Genomic DNA, 23,938 nt, shown 5'->3' with positions numbered 1-23,938 from the left:
AGGCCCTTATTAAGCTCTTCGTTCCCCGAACAGGGAAAAATGGTCTTCCTGCCCCATATCTGTCAGTATACTCAGTTTGGCTCGGGACCTACCCAATCCCAGATGGGGCAATTTCCACCAAGGCAAGTTCCAACTGGGATCAATGACCAAGGACAACTAAAGGGATTTATATATGTGCACTCTCCCTTATGACTTCTGATTACAACTGGAAAAATAATATGCCCCTCCCATTAGGAGGACCTCTAAAAATGGAGGATCTTTTTACTTCTATTTTCGCTGCTCACAATCCAACCTGTTGAACATCCTTCTTACTTCAGAGGAACTAAGGATGGTCCTTGATAAGGCTAAACAAGAAGGTAACAGTCTATATAATTTTCAGCCTAATAGCCCCATTCAACTGCAATGGACATAGCTATTCCATTAATGGACCCCTGCAGGAATCTCATTGAAGAAGGAGACCAGGATAAATTAGATCATTATTAAATTATTAAAAGCTTAAAGAAGAAACAAGAAATCCAACAAGGACCTGAAGAAAATCCCTCCACTTTTCTAGAGCAGATATTTGAGGCTTATAGACAGCATACTGATTTAGATCCTGGACATCCAGATAACATGAGATTAATTAATATGACTTTTACTAGTCGGAGCACTTCAGATATAAGAAATAAATTATTTAAATTAGAAGGTGTACTAGGAATGCCCATGTCACAACTTGTTGAGATTGCATTCAAGGTCTTTAATAATTGGGAGCACTTCATGAAAAACATGAAACAGCAGGCCACTTAACTAGGAGCAGCCATTAGTCAAGGTTTATCCAGACTGTGAAAAGACTGGCCAACCAAAGGAGAAGACCAATGAAAGGTAAGACCCACAGGGCTTCCAACAAATAACCCAAAATTCCTTGGCATTTCAGGGCCATAGCAATGTGCCTACTGCAAGTAAGAAGGTCACTGGAAGTGGGAATGCCCAAGTGTCCCTCAGAGAAGGAAGACTCAAGCATCTTGCAAACCCACTTATCAAATGTTTCAACTTGCAGGGGATGAAAGTGACCAAGAATGATAGGGCTGAGGAGCACTTTCCAACTAATTAAAATGTCACCATCTCCCACTAGGACCCCTGGGTATACATATTAGTGGGAAAAAGACTAATAGGCTTTTAATAGATATTGGAATCACCTATTCTGTCTTACATAAAAAACAAGGGACTCTTTCCTCAAAAACTGCCTCAATAATTGGAGCATCTGGAACTATAATGACATGCCATTCCTACAACTTCTTGAATGTCTACTAGGTAATACTCAGTTAAAGCATACTTTCCTATGTATGCCTGAATGTCCCATGCTTTTGCTTGGATAAGACCTGCTAACCAAATTAAATGCACAAGTAACCTTTTCAGCAGATACTCTGAACACTGAAGTTGCCCAGGACCAGGCATGTACACTCCAACCTGCCCTGCTGCCCCTAAAGGAAGAAGTTCCATCTGAAATACCTGAAGATTTCTTTGCAAAGGTAAGGCCAGAGGTATGGGCAGATGGGATGCCAGGAAGAGCATGGACAGTGAAACCTATTCAGGTAAAAGTTCAGCCCAACACAAACATTCCTAATCTTAAACAGTATCCCTTAAAGAAGGGATCTAGGGAAGGCATAGGCCCATTAATAGACTCTTTTCTTAAACATCACTTAATTCGACCATGTCAGTCTCCATTCAACACTCCCATCCTACGCATCCAAAAACCAGGTAGGGAGAAGGAATATCAATTTGTACAAGATCTAAGAGCCATCAGTCAAATAATGGAGGATATTCATCTAGTGGTGCCAAAACCATACACATTATTAACCCCTCTGTCCAGGAAATTCTGCTGGTTCACTGTGCTAGATTTAATGAATGATTTTTATTGTGTATCATTAAGCCCTGAATCTCAGAAACTATTTGTTTTTTAATGAGAAGATCCCTGTGCCAGTTTGAATGTATTATATCCCCCAAACGCCATTATCTTTGATTCAATCTTGTGGGGCAGACATATTAGTGGGGATTATGTTGGAACATTTGGATTAGGTTGTTTGCATGGAAATGTGCCCCACCCAACTGTAGGTGTTAACTCTGATGAGATATTTCCATGGAGGCATGGCCCCACCCATTCAGGGTGGGCCTTGATCAGTGGGGCCATATAAATGAGCTGACAAACAGAAGGAACTCAGTGCAGCTGTGAGTGACATTTTGAAGAGGAGCTACAGCCAAGAGGGATGCTTTGAAGAAAGCACAGGAGCAGCAGATGAGAGATATTTTGAAGACGGCTGTTGAAAGCAGACTCTTGCTCTGGAGAAGCTAAGAGGGGGCAAATACCCCAAGTGCAACTAAGAGTGACATTTTTGAGGAACTGCAGACTAGAGAGGAACGTCCTGGGAGAAAGCCATTTTGAAACCAGAACTTCAGAGCAGACGCCAGCCACGTGCCTTCCAAGCTAACAGAGGTTTTCGGGACACCATTGGCCATCCTCCAGTGAAAGTACCCGATGGCTGATGTGTCACCTTGGACACTTTATGGCCTTAAGAATGTAACTGTGTAACCAAATAAACCCGCATTTATAAAAGCCAATCCATTTCTCGTGTTTTGCATTCCGGCAGCATTAGCAAGCTAGAATTATCGCCAAACTAATATGAAACAGCAATATTGTTAGACTGTGCTTCCCCAGGGTTTTAAACTGCCCCTATACTATTTGGAGAGAATTTAGGCAAAGACTTAAGGGAACTGCAACTTCAAGATGGGGGGCTTTTACAATAGGTAGATGATATATATCCTAGTTGCCAGTAAATCCAAGGAAGTTTCAGATCATGATACCATCTTAACCTTAAACTTCCTGGCACACCGAGCTTATAAAGTGTCTAAGAAAAAGGCTCAAATTTCACAACCAACTGTAAGATATTTGGATTTGAATTATCAAAAGGACAAAGGAATTAATTACCCAACAGGAGAGAGGTGTTAGAGTGGCTGAACATCTCATGAAAAAGCAGCTTTGGGGAGCATGTGAGCTTCTACAAGAAGCAGAAAAATTTACTGTAGGTTAACCCAAAACTGTATTTACTCCACGCTGTGTATTATCTTTTCTAGAACAAAAGGGAGGGATATTGGCTCACGGCAGGAAACCTCAGTACATACCAAGCCATCTTTCTCGATAATGTGAAACTCAGGGTTACTTCCTCCTTAAATCCAGTGATTCTCCTACCAGAAAACAACTGGGAAGAACCCCAACATGACTGCATACAGCTAATTGAAGAAGTGTATTCTAGCCAACCTGATCTCCTAGATGAGCCTGTACAGGACGCAAACCTGGAGATACTTACCAATGGAAGGGGCTTCATGGACTACGGGTGCCAGAGAGCAGCGCATGCTGTTGTTACTTTACAGAAAACCCTAGAAGCTGAAGTGCTTCTCCCAGGAAAGTCTTCACAATGCACTGAACCCAGTGTACTTAGTTGGGCCTTATATCTTGACAATGGGAAGAGAGTTAACATTTACAGGGACTCTAAGTATGGCTTCCCTGTGGTGCATGCCCATGGGGCTATTTGTAAGGAGAGGGGTCTCTAAACTTCAGGAATCAAAGATATTAAATATACTGACATCATTCTTGCTCTATCAGAAGCAATCATGTTACCTAAGGAAATAGTTATTCTTCATTGTCCAGGGCACCAAAAGGGGAATATGCCCATGGCTTCTGGAAATAACTGAGCTGACCACTGGAATACAAAACCCAGAACTAATAACTGCATTAATTTCAACTTCTTCTATACCAATTAATCTCAGCCCCTTTAAGCCCCCTGAGTATACACCAAGAGACTTAGCCAGGGCAAAAGAATGGGGATTTACTAACCAAACTTCAGCTTGGTGGCTTCAGAATGAGACAGGTATTATACTCGTGCTAATCATATTACATATCCCCAAATATTCCCACCCCCACCTTACCCCAGTGCTTACCAAAGGAGTATCGAGGCCTGGGCTCAGGAGAGGATTTTACAGTAATCCTAGATTACTGTAGCAACTAGATTTTACAGTAATGCCAAGAGCTCAGGGAAACTATAAATACCTATTGGTATTTGTAGAGACCTTCTTTGCCTGGGTTGAAGCCTTCCCATGCTGAACTGAAAAGGCTTCAGATAAAAAGCCCTCCTAAAAAATTATTCCTATATTTGGATTACCAAATTCTATTTAAAGTGGTAATGGAAGTGTATTTTTATCTTAAGTCACCCCAGAAATATCAATGGCATTGGACATTACTTGGAATCTGCATACCCCATGGGGACTGCAGTCTACTAGGAAAACAGAGAATTAATCAAGCCTTGAAGAGAACTGTAACAAAGACTCATTAGGATACTAACTGGACATGGCACAAGGCCCTGCCAGTTGCCCTGCTTCGGATAAGAGTAGCTCCCAGACGTGGACTTGGATTAAGTCCCTTTCAGATAGTATTTCTTAAAAGCGAGCATCCTAACAATGCTCAGTAGGTCTCTTAAATAGAAACTGTCAAATATATTAAGTCACTCGGAGCTACTTTAGTGACAATAGATACATATGCTTCTAACCATCTTTTATTTCCTACAGATGTTCCCTTGCATAATATAAGACCTGGAGATTGCGTGTTGCTCAGAGTTTGAAGGACATAGCACCATGAGAGCCAACTTAAGCCTAAATGGGAATTACCCTACCTTGTCTTGCTTGTTACTCATTCTTCTGTTAAGTTGCAGGGAATCAAACCTTAGATTCATCACTGGAGAGTCAAACTCCATGAGTTGCAAGGAGATATCCCTCTCATCCGAAGAAAGAGCACTCAACCATTGCTGCGAGAATACACTTGTGACTTGCTATCTGACCTCAAGTTTCTCTTCAAACTGAAACCAAATAAGAAATGAGCAGAGTTGATAGCTCTTATTTTTCCTTACCTTGATCTCATCTTTTATTACTCTCTCTAGCTTGGTTAATACCGAAATTTTTATTACTTTGCAGCAAGTTTGCCTCCTGATTGGAGAATGGAGTCATTTCATCTACTGTTATAAAGGAAACATGTCAGAATTTGGTCCTTATAACTCAGTATCATCCTTAGTAACTCAGTATCCAACATGCCTCCACACCCTTACCAAGAGTCAGTGCAAAAAACAGTTAAAATGGCTAACAAATCTCAGTGTTGGTTCTGTCAAAGAAATAGCAACTCTGAACCAGAGACTTCCCTCATAGCTGACCCTGCACCTTTACACACCTGGCTGTATCTCAATGGCACCTGGAAAGATTATAATTCATACTAATTGGAAGCTCTTCTCACCAGATAATGGGAGGACATCTCTTAGTATCCACTCATCTCCCAAATATTGAGGACTCCCAATAGGTACTATTAAAATACTTCATCAAAAGCTTTCACTTTGCATTACAATCCAGCTCATGATCTTCACTTATCCTTTCTCCAGTAGACACACGAGCCCTCCCTCTTCCCCTCCTATAGGTCACCCAGGAATAAAAGACGCCCATCAAGTACCAGTGGGACTTATTCCCTTACTGTTTTGTAACTTCACTCTAAAATCCAAAGCTAGAGTTTCAACTCATCCAAATCAATTTTCAACAAAGGTGAGTCAGAATATTCAACTTAACCTACCCCAACATTAGTGATAATGATAAACAAATCTTCCAATTCAATGGAGAACTTGTCCCTCTATGGCCCTGTAAAAATATTACTTCTACCTTCTGTTTCCAAACCCAAGGACCCCTCCCATTAGCTACAAACTGTAGCTACTCCTTTAGTTCTTATTCCTGGACTTGGGTAGCACAAGAGGTTACTTCCCCAACACTTCCAACTAGATAGATATAACTAGTGGAAACCTATATTATAATCAACCCCTCATCAGGAACTGCTCCTCTGACATTGAGGACAACGAATACTCCAAAGATTATACTGGCATCAACCTGCTATCTCAACTTGTTGATTTACTAGTCTGCCAGCAAAACAATAACTTGTGTCCCTTGTGAAGCAATGTGGATAAATACTTAAGTTCAGATCAGGCATTTATGCCCCTATCTTTATCCCTAGAAGGCATGGGATATTTCTGGCTATGTGGGAGGAGGATAGTTCTCCCTTATTCTTGGCATGGAACTGTGGCCCAGTTTCTCTACTGCCAGACATACATTATAGAAAAAAAATTAACTCACCTCAAATCCTGAATCTAGGATTTCTCACCTAGCACCAACTCTCCCAGCAAAGGTGGCAGAAATGGAACACTATTCCAAACCCATTAGAGGAAAAGCAAGGCACTAATTATGCTATTCTGCACCTATTCCTCCCCAGTTATGGCTACCTAGATTTAGAAACTGCCATCAAAAATATTTCATTACAAGTATATCACAGGTTCAACCATACACAAACTATCCTTCTAGGGCTACAGCTACAGGTAACCTCTTTGGCAGAGATGATCCTCCATAACCAGAGCACTTTAGATACTATACTTGCTATCGAAGGTAGTACTTGTGCCTTCCTAGGAGAGGAATGTTGCTTTTACATCAGTGTATTAGGAAAAGTCATAAATGATATCGCAGAGTTTTGAAAAATCTCTTACTTTTCCCCAAGATTTGGGCTCTCTAAGTAATCTCAGGATCATCTCACTTCTTTTACTGACCTCTTCTGGCTCCCCGATTCCTCGGGCAATCTTAACCAATCCCTTCCCCAAGGGTTATTACTTCTCCTATTAATCTTTCTAGGACTATCCTCCTTTTCAAGATAGTTTCTCAATTAGTTGCTCAATACTCTCCTCAAGTAACCAATCATATATTACTCTTGCAGGGAATGTTAACTCCAGTAACTCAGAAATATTTCCAGTTTGATGGCATTGCGTACTCTTAATGGAAACAGGGACCACTCCCAGGAAACTGAAACTTCCTACAACAACAAGATAATATGTTTCTTGCTTCCTCAGTCCCCACAATATCACCTAATTCAGCAGGAAGTAGCTTGGGTGGTCGTCACCCATTGTCCTCAAGACCGAGGAAATAAACATCATAAGGGGGGACTGAAACTGCCACGTACTAACTTCTGGAATAGCCCATCCCTTACTAACTTGTTAAAACTTTCAATTCACTCTTTTAAGATTAATGAGGGACTTGCATAACCTCAGGACAAGTTCCTGTTTTCTTCCTTCCCCACAGAAATAGCTGAAATCAATGGAGTATGCACCAAAAGAAGATGCCTGAACTTAAAGAGACTCTGGAACATAGAATACCCTGTGAGCAGAATCAAAGTGAGCAAGAACAACAGGAAAGAGGAACACCTGACCCATAAAGTCTGGCCATTACAAATTCTGGTAAGATCACAAGCCGACTACTCAACATAAGAGAACCAATCAGCAATAATAACCAATTTGCAATCCCTAATTTGAATGTAGAAACAGCCAGTGACACTAACCAACTTGCAATACTTAATTTTCAGTGTTTACTAACCAATTCTAATGTGCCTAAAGCCCTAACATCTCTAGCCCACTTCTCTCTGTTTAGTTTAATAAATATCCCCTACTTTTCCAGCTTGGGGAGCCAGATCTGAAGAACAAACTGTCCTCCTTTCTCCATGAGGCTATCTTTTGCTAAATAAACTTTTTCTCTACTCAAAATCCTGGTGTTTACTGGTTGACTTTGTGTGCACTGGGTGAGAACTCACATTTGATCCACAACAGCTATTAGTTTTTGGATTCTTTGCAACTAGCATTTGTCTTATTATTTAACCATCTTTTTGTTTCTGAATAATGTACAAAATATGCATTAGATTTTATATATTTTAAGGACATGATTACAGAAGCAAAATGAAGTGAAAAGTGGAGGTAATTTTCTGGAAAATTCCAGGAAAATGGTCAACTTTGATTCAAGTAGATGGATATTTCAGGCAAAATATATTTTATTTTGAAAACCTATATGATGTTATAACCTAATTCTCTTAGACCAAATAGATACAGAGTTGAGAAAAAGAAAAGGTAATATCTTGGAGGAGTAGGAACTTATTATTAGAGAACATAGAGTAAGGCATGGTTTCTTAGGTTCAAAATTATTCTGAAGGTCTGGTGACTCATAAAATGATTCACAATGCTGCAGAAATACTTTGGCATGAATGCTGAATTTGTGGTGTGATCTGAAATTCTATAATTCCAAAATATATTAATTGGTAATTCAACAGACAACATTTATTGACTCTAGAAGTTCAATTACAAAAGAATCATTAGACATTGTTTGCCCTTCTTCACTGGCCTTCCTTGGCCAGTGATGCCTTCTTGTTTATTATCCAGCCACAAATGTCACTATAGTAACGGTTAGGCCAGTCCTTGCTTGACCAGACACCTGGGTACCATCATCTAGCCATGCTGACACATGAACCTAACCATCACATTGGCCTATGATGGATTAGTATAGTGAATTTTAAATAGCAATGGAAAAATCATTTTATATTCTCTTAAGTGTAGCACTCTAATTTATGATATTTCTTCCATATAGTGAATTATTTGATGGATTCTTCTAAAACACACTTTGCTTGGTTACAGAATAAGTAAATGAAATGTGTTTGACAAAATACATAGTTGAGTTCCTATGATTAAAAAAGAAAAGTGTAATTGTTAGCTCAGGAAATTATAGAATAATGAGTCATTGTTTGAATAGATTTGTTATTTATGAAACCAGTAAATAAGAGACATTTTAAAGTATTAAAGACCAAGGCAGTAAAAAAAAAATTATGGTAAGCATTTTTGGCCCTTTTTATTAACCAAAACACATGGAATATTTATGCATGGTAAAAAAATCCTTGGTGCATTTGATATCTTGGGTTTCTTAACTCATCTAACAATTTTGGATCAGAAAAAATGAGGAAAAGTGAAATAAGAGAAAGTGGAGTTGGAAAAAAGATTGTAGAGAATGAAAGGAGGATTATCAGGGTAATTGGAACCAGTGTTTAGACAGATGAAAATCTGTGTATATGAAATGGATCACTGAATAGGTTACTGGCTGGAAGAAGTAAAAGTTTAAAAAGCCTACTTTCTCACTGCTTCATATTTGCTGTCCCCTATTGTTAACACAATTGTTAACACTATTGTTCTAAATACTGTCCATGTTACTTATTGAAAACAATATTTATGTGACTGGACTTGATTTAAAGTTATAGTAATATGGTTAAACAGTGTGGTAAGATTCAACTTTGGTAGAAAGGAAGAAAACTCTCTGGTTACTTATAAGTCTCTGGTTTGGATAGGATAGACTAAGAGAAAGCACTGTCTACAATACTGGGAAAAGTTGAAACAAGGAAAATGAAGAGGGTGTCTGCCTAGTAGTTCTTCACAGCATGTTGCATAGGAGATGTCCTCAGGGATGACAAAAACTGCTTTTGTATTCCCACCTGTGCTTTTTCCTCAGTAAGAAAGAAAAAGTCCAAATAATTACTAGTTAGGCTTCCATAGAAGAGGTAAGATATATAAAAAGCAAGGTTTGCTCATTAAGAAGTAGAATAAATAGAACACAATTATTTATCATTTCCATGATGATTTATAGATACAGAAAACAATGAGTCCTAACTTAAGCCAGTATGGGAAACCGGGAAGAATTAGGAAGTAGGGCTCCAGCCCAAGAATCAACACTAATAGAATGAATGAATGCAGATAAACCAGGACACTTCTCTGAGCCTCAATTATATCATCAGTAAAATGTGATGAGGGGAATGGTATAGATGAGGATATAATAATTTGTGGCTGAATGAAAAGTTCTAATAAAATAGAAGTTGGGAAACTTAATTTGATCTCTAAGTAGAATAGTGTATATTTTTGACCTGTTCATTAGGGTCACAAACTGTTTTTCAGTCACATTAAGCTTTTTCACAGATATTACTCATCATTTATAACAGTGACTGGGTGGGAGAGGGTGAATTATTCAAAAATCCATCACCGTTGTTGGGGAAAAGAGCTAAAATTTCATGGCTCTCTCATTTAAAGAAAGGCTGGTCATATTTGACTACAAAAACATGCTAAAAATAGCAAATCACCATAAACCAAGTAAAAGAAAAATGACACATTGTGAAAAAATTTGCATCTTATAGCTTATGTTAAAAAAAGGGCTATTATTTCTACTATAAAAAAGGGCACTAAAAACAGGAAAGAGAAAGGCCAAAGTAATAAAAAATTGGTAAATAATATGATAGTTTCCAAGAAGAAATGAAACTTGTGTTTGAGTGTTAAAGTTGCTAAAACTCACTTATATAGAAAAAGTACAAATTAAAACTATATTTAGATTCTAGTTTTTATTAGACTGGCAACATTCCAAATGTTTGTTTGGTAGCAAATTCTGTTGGCAAGGCTGTGATGAAATAGGCACTCTCACATAGTACTGATGGAAATCCAAAGTTTTTATATTCCATATGAAAATTTGGCAATTAATTTTCCAACTACATATTCATTTAATCTTTGATCTAGCATCACCACTTCTAGGAATATAATAGATGGATACACTAGTATAAATAGAAATGCCATTCACAAAAATTATTCATTGTGTCATTACTTGTACTGATAATAAAGGAAAAAACCACACAACCAAAATGGTACAGTAAGTCTCACAGTGAAATAATATATAAACATGAAAAGAAATGAAGAAGACTCTCCATACATGGCTGTGGGATGATTTCCAAGATATAGGGGATAAAGAAAGGTGCAGAATACACACACACACACACACACACACACACACTTTTTGTGTAAGAAAGGGGGAGAAATTTGGATAAACGTGTATGTATTTGCAGATTTGCAAAAGATATATTGAAAGAACTAAATAAAGCTATAGAGAAGGGAAGGAACGGGGTAGCTAAGAGAAAGATGGAAATGAGACTTACCTGAATATATCTTGATATACAGTTTCAACTTTCAGATTGTTTAAGTGATGTACATATTCACAAAATAAAAATTTAGAAAGCAATACTTAAAAATTTTAAAACACATTGAAATGAATGAATCTAGATGCATAGTAAGTTGTAGGCAAAACCACTCATGAAAGGATTATTGCAAGTGATTTCAAAACTTAGTATTTTGATTGTGCAACAAAAGTACATTCAATAGACATATATGTTCTAAGGTCATATATTCTAAAGATATATAGAGATGCAAAGAGATGGAGATGCAAAGAATTCTGAAATTTCTCTCAGTAGACTCACTGTTAGTAGTATAATATTGGTAGAATTATTTTAAAAGAATCATATATATATTGTAGAATAAAGGAAAAGTATTTATGTTAACATTGCTAGGAACCAAGATTAAATTCAGTGTAATAGAAAAAGACACAGGTATAAATTCAAATAAATTAAGCAAAACAACTGTAAAGTTAAATTTGAGTTTGGAAATATAAGCACATGATTTTTTCCTACAAATATGTATTTCCAATCTCAGACCACAGAGAAGACTTGGAAACAATGATAATCTAGTAGTCATGAGCTTCCCTAGCACTTAGACTATGTTTGTATATACCATTTCTCTCCCTATAAAATGAAATTGGACTTCTTTGGAAGAATGGTCAATTCTAAGTCAGGGACAAGAAATTTATAATATAACCTGGGGCATCGTGTACCAAAAAGCAAGGATGCTTTCAAAGACTAATAGAGTCATGCCAAAAATACACAGGAGCCAATATGAAGGGCTCCTACTGGCCAAAGATGGGGCAATTTTGAACAGCAAACAAAGTAATGACTGCAATTGATTCAAAGACATTGAATAGGAAACCCACAAATTCACAATTATACTAACAAAAATAGCTAGCCCCCTTACCCAAAACACAAAACAAATAAAAAACCCTGGCTATTTCTTTGGAATGTTCTTCCCCCAGAGATTACCGTGGCTAATTTCATGACCTTCTTTAAGTCTCTGCTCGTATATCACCTTCTGAATGAGCTGATACCGATCACTCCATGTAAAATTGTAATCTGTCTACCCATGCCACTTCTGATCCTGTTAACCCTGAGGTACTTTTTTCTTTTTCCAGAACACTTATAAATCTTCTGATGTGTGATATAATTATTCTAGTTATGTTTATTACTTATTGTTTATCTGATCTTTCTAGAATGTAAACTCCATAAGGGGCAGGGATATTGTCTTAGTTTGCAAGGTTTCTATGACAAATACCATGCAATGGGTTGGCTTAAACAGCAGGAATTTGTTGGCTTACTGTTTGGAAGGCTAGAAGTCCAAACTTAAACATCAGCAAGACCATACTTTCTCCCAATGTCTGTAGCATTCTGGTCCTTGCTTGCAGTGATCCTCAGGGATCCTTGACTTGCATCTCTGCTTGCCATCACATGGCAATCTCTCACTTTTTGTGTCTGCTCTTTTGGCTTCCCCCAGCAGCCTTCTCTGATAACTGCATCCAAATTTCTGCTCATAAAGGACTCCAATAGTACAGAGTAAGGCCCATTCTGAACATTTTAACTAAAAATAACATCTTCAAAAGGTCTTGTTTATAATGGGTTCACAGCCACAGGGATGAAGATTAAGATTAAGGGTATGTCTTTTAAGGGGTGTGATGGTTTGAAGCTTTATCAACTTCAGAAAAGATCATGTTTTTTTAATCCATTCCTGTGGGTGTAGACCTATTGTGGATGGGGCCTTTTCAACAGGTTATTTCAGTTGAGGCGTGCCTCAGGTCAGTCTTAATCCTCCTACTGGCTCCCTTTATAAGACGATAAAAGAGAGACTATCACAGAAAAAGGCCACGCAGAAGCTAAGAGAGACAGCAGCTAAAAGAAACAGACACACAAAGCTCAGAGCAAAAGCTACTGAAGCCAGAAGCTAGAAGCAATGAAACCCAGAAGAGAAGGACCAGCAGACTTTGCCATGTGTCTTGCTATCTGACAGAGGAGCCCAAGCTCGCTGGTAGCTAGGCTTCAGTGTTGAGGTATTGTCCTATTGATGCCTTGATTTGGACTTTATCACAGCCTCAGTATTGTAAACTTGTAAGTTAATAAATCCCCATTGTAAAAGCCAACACATTTCTGGTATACTGAATTTTGGAGAAATATTTAGATGTACCCTGATAACAGCCAGTTATTTTAATTTACTTAATGGAAACCAAGTGAATAAAAAAGGAAGCATAATTTAAGAAATGTTATCTTAATATATAAATAAACACAATTTAATTCAGTGGCTGAAGACATTTACATGAAGTTGCAGCTGGTGCAAATAAATACTTCATATTTATAGCTCCCCCTTACAACTGTTTTATTGCATTTTTTTCCTTTTCTGGCACTTCTTTTAGAAATGTCCTGAGGTCTGATTTTTGGCCCATTTCAGCCATGGGACTTTTTCATAATATTAATGTAAAGATGTTCATGTTACTCTTTATAAATTCCTGTTGTAAATAAACCAGTACAGTTTGCTCAAAAAAAAAAAAAAAACCAAATAGTCAGTCAATGATCTTACACACTGACTGCTCCTTTGTAATCTCACTACTGGCATCACAGGTGACCAAATTTTCCTGGTTATTTATTTAATTGTGGCTTCCAAAACTACATGTACAAGTCCTATTCCATGCTTCTGTGAATGTGTACTTATATGTAAAATTGGATCTTTGAAGATATTGTTAGTTAAGAAAAGGCTGAACTGGATAAGGTTGTGCCCCAATCCAACATGACTGGTGTTATAAGCAGAGGAAATTAGGACGAAGAGACTAACACTGAGAGAAAGGGAGATAATACATCATGTTAGAGAAGTGGAGATTTTAGTTATGCCACAAGCCAAGGAACAAGATGGATTCCCTGCCACCTACCAGAAGCCAGCAGAAGAGGGGCATGGAATGGATTCTCCCCTTTAAGAGGAAGCTTGGCCCTGCTAACACTTTGATTTTGGACTTAGAGCCTCCAGAATCAGGAGATAATAAATTTCTGTTGTTTAAGCTAACTAGTCTGTGGTCTTTTGTTAAACCAGTCCTGATAAGCCTAGAAACCCACCCTTGGTCTTTGGGTCTCTTTTGTCTCTTTTGTCTCCACCTTTCTCAACAGACAAGGAGTCTATAACTTTCTTAAGGCCATCCCCTTCGGGGATCCCCATAATGTCTCTAGTCACTGAGTGTGAATTAAAAATGGCAGCTAGACCACATCCCCAAAACAAGGAGTATGTTCAACGGTAAGCAAAATTATTCCATTCCTCTGCCTCATAAGATATATGTCTCTCCTCAGTGGTCATCATCCCAAATCCCTCAAGACTGAGGGAATGAACAAAAATATGGGGGCATTGTAACTGCTGGCTACAGGTGATTTATTGTTATTGTAGTTATTATCTTGTGTAAACTGAGTAATTTGTAAATATTGCTATATAGAAAAAGAAGAAAATGTACTATCATTAATGGTACAAATGTTCCACAACAACGCAAGTTGTAGTTTATAGGGTGGTGTATAGAAATCCTATATTTTATGCATGAATGTCCTGTAAACCCACAACTTCTCTAATAAAAAAAATGGCAGTTTGATTTCATAAATAGTGAACATATACAGCATTCAATGATTCATTTCATGCTGTGAGCAATCGTTGGAATATGAGGAATAATTAGAATATTTGAGATTGCCATTAATCAGAACTTGCGTAAGTTGCTTACACTTTGGGTGTTCAGTTTTCTTCTGTGTAAAATATGGAGAATAGACCAGGTAATTTCTAAAATAACTTCTACCTCTGAATACTATGAATAGCTTCCTAGGTTATGCTCTGGAATTTTAGATTTTATTAAAAATCTTTTTCTTGAATGTGTTATCTTTAGACCTATCAAGTCTAATTTTCCTTAGACTTTATACCACTAGGCATGCTCTTTTTTTGTTTGTTTGTTTAAAAGTTGACTCTAATTGGAGTTGTTGCTCACCTACAGAAAGGAAGCAAATGCCATTAACTGGTTGTCACAATGTTGTTATTTCTCCAACATTAAACTACAGAAAAATTTCAGGAAAATGCTAGAGTATAATGGTGGAAAATAAGAGCAGACTCTGTCTCTTTGTTTGCCTGGCTACTATGACAAATACCACAATTGATAAGATACAGAAATTGTCTCACAGTTTCAGAGGCTGTAAGTCCAGAGGCAACAGTCAGGCCATGCTTTCTCCCCAAAGTCTGTAGCATTCTGGTGCTGGCTTGCCCCAATCCTTGAGTTTCTTTAGTTTGCATTTCTGCTTCCCATCACATGGCAATCTCTCTCTCCTTGTATCTGCTGTTCTGGTTTCCTCTGACTTCTGGTTCTGGCACCTCCTGTGGCTTTCTCTATGTTTTCTTAATAAGTCTTCCAGTAATACATATTAAGGCTCACCCTGATTCACTTGGGCCATACCTTTAACTAATACTAACATCTTCAAAAGGTCTTATTTCAAATAAGTTTACACCCACAGGAACATGGATTAAAATTAAGAACCTGTCTGTTGAGGGTGTACATACTTTAATCTACCACACTTTGTCTCTTTAAAGGATTTGATAGCATTGTGCCAATTATGTAGAAAGATATGATTAGATAAGGGTCATTTTCTAGTGCATTTCAAACTCCTTTAGGCAATTTTGAAAACAACTGGACATATTTTCCATCATGTAGGGCTATATACCCTTTGCCATATTTTTCATTTTAGCAGGAAGAAAAGGATTGAAATGTAAGATGTTAGTATTGACATTGTTAAGCAAATAATGCAAATGTGGCTGTTTCAGTACTTGGCAAAAAGCCTAAATGGCCTATGGAAGATGAGGTTAAAGAACATGACCTATGCATTCACCAGTGACTAATTTCTAAGACTCTTTTAAGGGAAAACAAGGACAGCATGGGCTAAACTCTGACAATAGAAGCAGAACACACACACAACAATTTTTCATTATTCTGAGCAACATGCAGGATGAGGGCTTTCTTGTTTCTTGGGTAGACACTGTTTTGGTAGAACCTTTCTATCAGATGCCTGATTTGCAATATTTTTTTTTTTTGGTAACACATTTTAGAAGAAGTGAAACAGAAAATAAATTTATTTTTCTATTTCCAAAAGGTTATAGTAACTTGGAACATCTCTAGATGAATGTTACCCTGAAATTAGCCTACACCAGTTATACAAATTTGTACACATTCCCAGACTCATAATCAATTAAAAAAATAAGTAAATAAGTAAATACAGTAGTGGTTCTTTCCTAACCTAGAAGATTAATTCCTTGAAAATCTCCCTGGAAAGAGTTGAAGAATAAAGACATTATGGCAAAAATAAGATAGGAGGGTCAAAGTAAGGTGGATATTTTGAAAACACAGATTTTTTAAGTTCACAAAAATAAAATGATAGAAATTGTACTAAAGAGACTTCTAGTCACATGTTTGAACAACCAGGAATCTCTTTCGACATGGCCCAGAACAACTCCACAAACAAGGTGATCGCTACACATCAAAGGTGCAGTCGCACCAAATTCACAGCGGATCAGCTGAAAACCCTCATCAACACTTTCAGTCAAAAACCTTAACTGGGTTATGCTGCCAAACAAAAACTTGCTTTAGAAATTAACACTGAAGAGTCTAGAATCCAGATTTGGTTTCAGAATTGAAGAGGCTGGTTCTGGAGAAGAACAGAACCTGAGCAGATCTTAGAATCAAGCCAAGGCCACAGGTAAGATCCCCCCTGCAGAGATTCAAGATACGGAAGCCAGAGCATGCCGAACCTCCTATACCTCTTCCAACTATGCATTCTCATCAAGGCATTCGAGAACAACCCTTACCCTGGGATTGATTCCAGACAGCGACTTGCTAAAGAAATAGGGGTTCCAGAGTAAAGAGTCCAAATTTGGTTTCAAAACCAAAGATCTAGATTCCTTGTCCAGAGAAAAAGAGAACCTGATGAGATCTTAGAACAAATATAAGACAAGGGACAAAATCTCCTAGGTGAGAGAGTTCAAGGTATGGAATTGACAAAAAATATCACCAATCTCACTAGCAACTATTTTATTTCTCTGGAACCAGAATGAGGGGGCACAGAAACTAGTTCAGTGTATCTGATAACATCATCCTGAGCCCCAAACCTTTCTCACTCTTCCTGGGAATGCACCCTTCCTCCGAGTCTGCAAGTTGAACATTCTGGAAATGGTAAGCAAAACTTCAGAAGGCAGAGACAGGAGGCAGTCTGGAGTGCTACTGACACAGCCTGAATCTAGAGTTCAGCAGAGCTTGAGGACAGTGAAAACAAAATGAATATATATCATTTCATAATCATCACAGTAATAATAGATTCAGGCAAAAATCACCAGTGTATGTAAAAATCTCAAAGTGAATGTTCTATGAAGAATAAGATGTGGATTGTCTCAAAGAATCTACCCATGGATTACTTATTAATTACAAATGAAAACTGATAAATTTGCAATGGAGAAACCTGAAGGACTGCACTTTAACCAAGTGCTTGAAATTCATTTTAGCAACAATATTACAGACTGACATGAGGTGCCTCCTGAAATGAGGCATCTAAGAAAGACACAATATCCCTTCTGTGTATACTGCCAAAAGTGCTCATGCTCACTTTAATCATAAGGAAACACCAGACAAAGCAAAATTGAGTGACATTCTACAAAGTAACAGACCTGTACTCTTCAACAACTGATTGAATAATTGCAAAATGGATGGAGAGAAAGTATGCTAACTCAGGAACTCTCCTGAAGAGTTATCATCCGTATGTAGCATGTGCTACCATTTATATGGGGAAAAGACACAAATTCAGAGACCTGTTTAAGTCTAAAATTTCTGTACAAGGATGCTCACGAAACAGATAACATTAGTTATCTCTTGAGAAGAGAGGTGGAAAATTGAGGTGGGAAATATTTTTTCACTTTGATATATATTCTTCTACTTGTAGTACCAAATAGTCAACTCAAAATTTCTCATTTTAACCACTTTCAAGTATACAATTCATTGGCATTAATTCTACTCACAATATTGTGCTACCATCACTAATATCCATCACCTCAACTTTTTCATCACTTCAAACAGAAACTCTGTACCCATAATGCAATAACTCCCCCTTCTCCACACTCTCCACTCCTCATCCCTACCTGCCGCCATGGCTGCTGGTAACCTGTAATCTATTATCTTTCTGTATGAAGTTTGCTTATTATAGGTATTTCATATAAATGAGATCATACAATCATAAAAAAGAAGTATATTAAAGAAATAAAAAATGGTATTTTATGCATATAGATTAGCAATAATGTTGGCTGTGAAATTAAAGTTTCCATTAAGATTTCCTGCATGCTTGAATTATTTTAGGATCTCTATCCCTATTTTAATGAAATTGTTATAAATTTCTTTTGCTTTATTGCAGATAATACGAAAGACAAGAGACAGTATTTTGTTGTTTGACCCTCCTTGCAAATGTTTAATGTCATTGTAATTTTAGAACATGGATTTCTTCCTACATTCCAGCTTCATCTTAATCTCAGAGATAGGGTAGACTGGGGTCTGAGATTCTCTGAGTAGTTTTATTTAACTTGCATGTTGGTCATTCAAAAATGCTGTGGGCAAAACATAATGATTTTTTTTCTCTTCCTGTTGTGGTTTGAAGCTGTATGTACCCCAGAGAAACATGTTCTCAAATCTAATCTGTTCCTATGGCTATAAACCCTTTATAAACTAAATGGACAGAGAGGGAGAGAGAGGAAGAGGGGGAGAGAGGGGGAGAGGGGAGAGAGGGGAAGAGGGGGGAGGGAGAGAGAGAGAGAGAGAGAGAGAGAGAGAGAGAGAGAGAGAGAGAGAGAGAGAACGTGACATGGAAGCAACAAAGCCTGGAAGAGAAGGGAGAGACCAGCAGGCACTGCCATGTGCCTTGTCATATAGCAGAGGAGCCAAGGATCACTGGCAGCCAGTCTTCAGGAAGAAAGCATCGCCTGGATGATGCCTTGATTAGGACACTGTCCTGTACTCTTAACTGTAAGCAAATAAATTCCCATTGCTTAAGCTGAACCATTTCTTTGCACTGTTTTCAGCAGCCTAGGAAATGAAAACACTTCCCCATTTATCAGGATGACATGTTAGTATTCATATAGTCACCTGCTCCCTAACATGCAGTGTTTCCCTTCATCCCAACAGTCTGGTGAGTGTAAACTTGAGATCAAGGATTAGTGTCCCTGAGCTTCATTTATTTCTCCCATATTTTATTGCAAAAATTTTATTTCTATCTTAAAAACTTCATTTCTCTTTTCTAATCAAACTCTCTTTTCCCTAAGGAAAAAAGGATGACTTTCAAAAGTCACTTTCCAAAAGGAGTGACTGGTAATTATATACTGAAATTAGTAAAATTTATGACCAACATTCTCATATTTGATTGAGGAAGTGCATACAAAAGAATATGTATGAAGGGGTGACAGTGTGATTGTGAAGACCTTGTGGATCACACCCCCTTTATCTAGTGTATGGATGAGTGGAGGAATGGGGATAAAAACTAAAGGACAAATGAGGTGGAATGGGCGGATGATTTGGGTGTTCTTTTTTTACTTTTATTTTTTATTCTTGTTCTGGTTCTTTCTGATGTAAGGAAAATGTTCAGAGATAGATTGTGGTGATGAATGCATAACTATGTTATCATACTGTGGACAGTGGATTGTATATCATGGATGATTGTATGGTGTGTGAATGTATTTCAATAAAACTGAATTTAATAAAAAAAAAAAAAGAGTATAGGGACAGACAGTAGTTAAAATGTAAAGAGCAATCACTTTTAACACATTTTTACTGAAGGAGCACTTAAGCTACAAGAAACAAGTATCCAATGTAAAAATCAATTGAGACATTACCAAGCATGGGAGCCCCCACTCCTCCAGACACAGCTGAATATGATATTAGAGAGAGCTCCTTTTTGTTGGCATTATAGAAAATTTATAGCATCTTGATTCAGAGTAACTTTAAGTTATATTCTATTTTTATATTAAATGATGTTTAATGAACATGAATGTCTTCCAAAGCAAAGCATCTCAATACATGAGTGGTTTAAGATCAAAGGAGAGTATCCACATTATTAGAAACTTAATCTTGAATGCCTATAAAACTCTGATAATATTGTCACTAATTAAACTATGATTTCTGTAAGAGCAAAATAACATACTTTTATTTGTATAAAGAATAAAAACTGGAAAATAGATTACTAAAAAAAAAAAAAGAATATGTATGTGTGCTGGAGTTTTACATAAGGAGTTGTAGTTAGGAAGGGCTTATATAACTGAAAGTAATGAAGTTGTTAGCTGCTTTTGAGATGTACAGCTATTGGATCTTGCTATCTGATTCTTTTCCCCCTCACCTTCAACTCACTGAGCACCTGATTTGGTCTCCCTCTCTTATCCACAAGTTCTGTCATTATCCTGGAAGGTGTCATTAACTTTTACAGCCACCAACCTCCAATACCCTTTGGCCAACCAGTCCTATGACTGAGACCTTGTCATCTGGAACATCTGGGTTTATGTACTCTAAAATTAATAAGTATGGTAACTGCATTTGTTATCTTTTATAAGTATAACAAAATATTTACAAATGAAATATTTTGTCCCGGATTTGCCTTGAAATATTCTGGAGGGAGGATTTGAGTGGGTGGGATATAGAGAATAAAAGATTGGCAATGAGCTGATAATTAAGCTGCTGTTGAGTACAGGGTCTCATTATATTATTCTTCCAATTTTTGTATAAGTTTCAAGCTTTCCATTATAAAAACGTATTTTAAAAACTTAAATATTATCCTATCATTTCTCTCACTAAACTTATTATTGGGACTTCCAGGCTCTTGATCTCTCCGCTTCCAACCTATTAGTCCCATCTGAATACTACCTTTTTCCCCCTTTACTTCAGTCACATTGTCACTGTCTTTTCCTTTTCTATATCCTGGCTTCTGAGTCACTGGAGAAAAATGACATAGTATTCAACATCAAATATTCATTGATCCCCTACTATGCGCCAGATGGGGGTAGAGTGTAAACAAGACTGACAGTTTTTCCTGTTCTCACGGAGGTTACATTCTCAAGGGAGGAAGGCAGACAGTAAGAGCTAATGAAATACACAAACAGGAAGATATCAGAGACTGATAAAAACTCTAAAGAGCAAAACAAGCTGCTGTGATGGAGAGTAACTTCAGAGGCCATTTTAGATTGATCAGGGAAAGTCTCTCTAAAGAAGAGAGATCTGAATTCCAAGACGAAGTTAAGAGAAAGTCAAGGGAAGCACATTTCAGGTATAGAAAAAAGCTAGTGTGACAGTCTCAAGGCAGGAACAAGCTTGGCGTGCTGGAGAGTCCATTACAGGTCAAGCAGCCAGAACTGTACAGACAGCCACTAATCTTAATTCATGACTTTCAGTCTAAACTGGACCCTCAACAATCCTTGATAGTCACCTTTATCATTCTCATTCTCTCTTTCTCTCTTCTTAAATGCCTACCTCCCACACTCTTATTAGATGATCTCACCATCTACTTTACAGAATGTATTTCACTTTTAGAACTTCCTCAACTTTAGAAATTATAGTTACTGCCTCCAAATACACCCTCTTTTCCTTCCCTTCTAGGGGAAAAGTTAGCAATTCTCTTGCTCAGACTAAAACTCAATAGGTATTCTGGACCTGCACCCTCCCATCACCTCAGGGACCCTGTTTTGTCAAATTTCTTTTCTCTCTCATGAATATTCTCTTAGTACTCGCTACCGATTCTTTTCACTTATACATGAAAAAGTAGGTTCAGGCTCCATTTTTTAAGTGCTTTGTTGTCCTGGGCTATCTTCCACACAGGTGTCCTTAGTAACTGTTCTGGTTATTCATTTCCCAGCCTAGCGTCTTAAAGCTTGATGTTCCTCTCTCCAGACTGCTTCATCTTTCATGCCTTCCTTAAATCAGTGCAAGGCAGCATCAGACCCTACCACTCTTCTGAAATTGCTCTGAGAAGTTACAAAGCTCATCATTTCCTGATTGCTAAATCCAAAGAAACTTTTAAATATTTTCTTAGATCTTTTGCCACGTTTTACCAGACCAACCAGTGCTTTCTGAATGTCTCTCCTCCTCTGTTGACACAACAACCCTTTTGTTGTTGTTTGCCTACTTTTTGGCATTTCCTTCCTGGTGTCTTTCATAAACCACTTTTTTCCTGTCCACATTTTATTTTGATGCCCTTCCCTCTTTTCACCTTATACCCACCCCTCTTTTTATTTTTGGTTTTATCCATACATGGTTTTAATTGGACTGACTTACTGAAGACTCAAAAAATATGTAACCCTAGCCTAGGTACCTCTCCTGAGATCTAGCTTAATACTAAATGCTCCTAGATATTCTAAACAGAACTTCATCTCAAATTTATTGTGTAAAAAGTAGAAATCTCATCCATTTCAAATCTGTTCCTCTTTCTGAATTCCCCGTCTTATTGATGGAACCACCACCTGACTATTCAACCAAATTAAAATTCTGGTAGTTGCCTTCAACTCTTCTCCCTCATCTCATGTACATCTCTAGCACATCCATCTCTGTGAATTTTACTTTAAAATATCTCTTGAATTCATCTTTTTCTCTCTGTCACCACTATTAATATCTTATTACCAAGCTAGCTTCTTTTCTATATTACTTATAATTTTCATTGTTAAGTAACATTTCTAAAAGATAGATGTGATGACATCATGCCCCTGCTTAAGATACTTCAGTATCATGATGTTACTTTCAGGATAAAATCCAAACTCCTAAACAGGTGTTCAAATCTCTAATGTCCTGGCCCCTGTCTACCTATGTACCATGATCTTCCTGTCATCCCCAATCAGCCCCTTATATTTCAGTTTTAATACACTACTTGCAATTCCTTGACTACGTCATGCATTATCGTGCCATTGCATAGTGTCTGGAACCTGGTAGGGATGCCATAAATATCTATTGATGAATGAATATTAGTATCTTATCCAAGAATGTCCTTTTCCTCTTCTATAGCTGGCTAATTCCTACTATTCCTTTAAGACTTGACTCAAGGTTCATCACTTTCAAAGAGCCTTTTTTTCATTCTGCTTTGTTCCTCCTCCCCCACTCTCTGTGGTAAGCAGAACAGCCTCCCTCCAAAGATGTTTCCATCTTAATCAGAAGAACCTTGGAATATATTTTATAACATGGCAAAAGGGACTCAGCAGATATGATTAAGGTTAAAAGATGGAAAGATTTTCCTGGATTATCTGGGTGTACCCAGTCTATTAACACGAGTCCTTAAAAGCAGAGAACCTTTCCCAGTTGTGGCCAGAAATAGATGCAATGATAGAAGGGGTCCAGAAAGATGCAACTTTACTGGCTTTAAAGATGGAGGAAGGCATCCACAATCCAAGCAATATGAGCAGCCTCTAGAAGCTGGAAAAGGCAAGGATACATCCCCTTTAGAGTTCTCAAAGGAATGCAGCCCTGCTGACGTCTTGATTTTAGCCCAATAGGATCCATGTCAGTCTTCTAACCTACATAAATGTAAGATAATACATTTGTGTTGCTTTAAGCAACAAATTGTGACAATTTGTTACAGAAGCAATAGAAAACTAATACACCCTCTCTATTAAATTGTCTACCCCTCACTTAACAAGTGTTTACCTATTCTGCCACATAAAAATAATTTGTGTGCTTGTCTACCTCACCAAGCTGTGTGTAAATTCGAAGTCTTGTGTTTGGGCTGAACATAACAGATTGCACTTAACAGGCAAATAGAAAGTAAATGAATCTGTAACTATGATATTGATAGAGAAAAAGGCTGATGTGAATTTTTGGAACTGCATGTTACAAACACAAAGCAAACAGATACAAGTAATACCAGAGACTTAGCATATGTGAGACAGAGAGAGACATTCTTAAGAATGCTGACATCAAATCATACGAAGGATGCTAAGAAATATCTCCTTTAAAAAAACTTATTTACATTATTGACAAGTGCCTAAAATTCCTACATACATCT

The sequence above is a fragment of the Choloepus didactylus genome, chromosome 3 (assembly GCF_015220235.1).
Source record: "Choloepus didactylus isolate mChoDid1 chromosome 3, mChoDid1.pri, whole genome shotgun sequence".
Taxonomy (NCBI): Eukaryota; Metazoa; Chordata; class Mammalia; order Pilosa; family Megalonychidae; genus Choloepus; species Choloepus didactylus.
Note: the sequence above shows the minus strand (reverse complement) of the source record.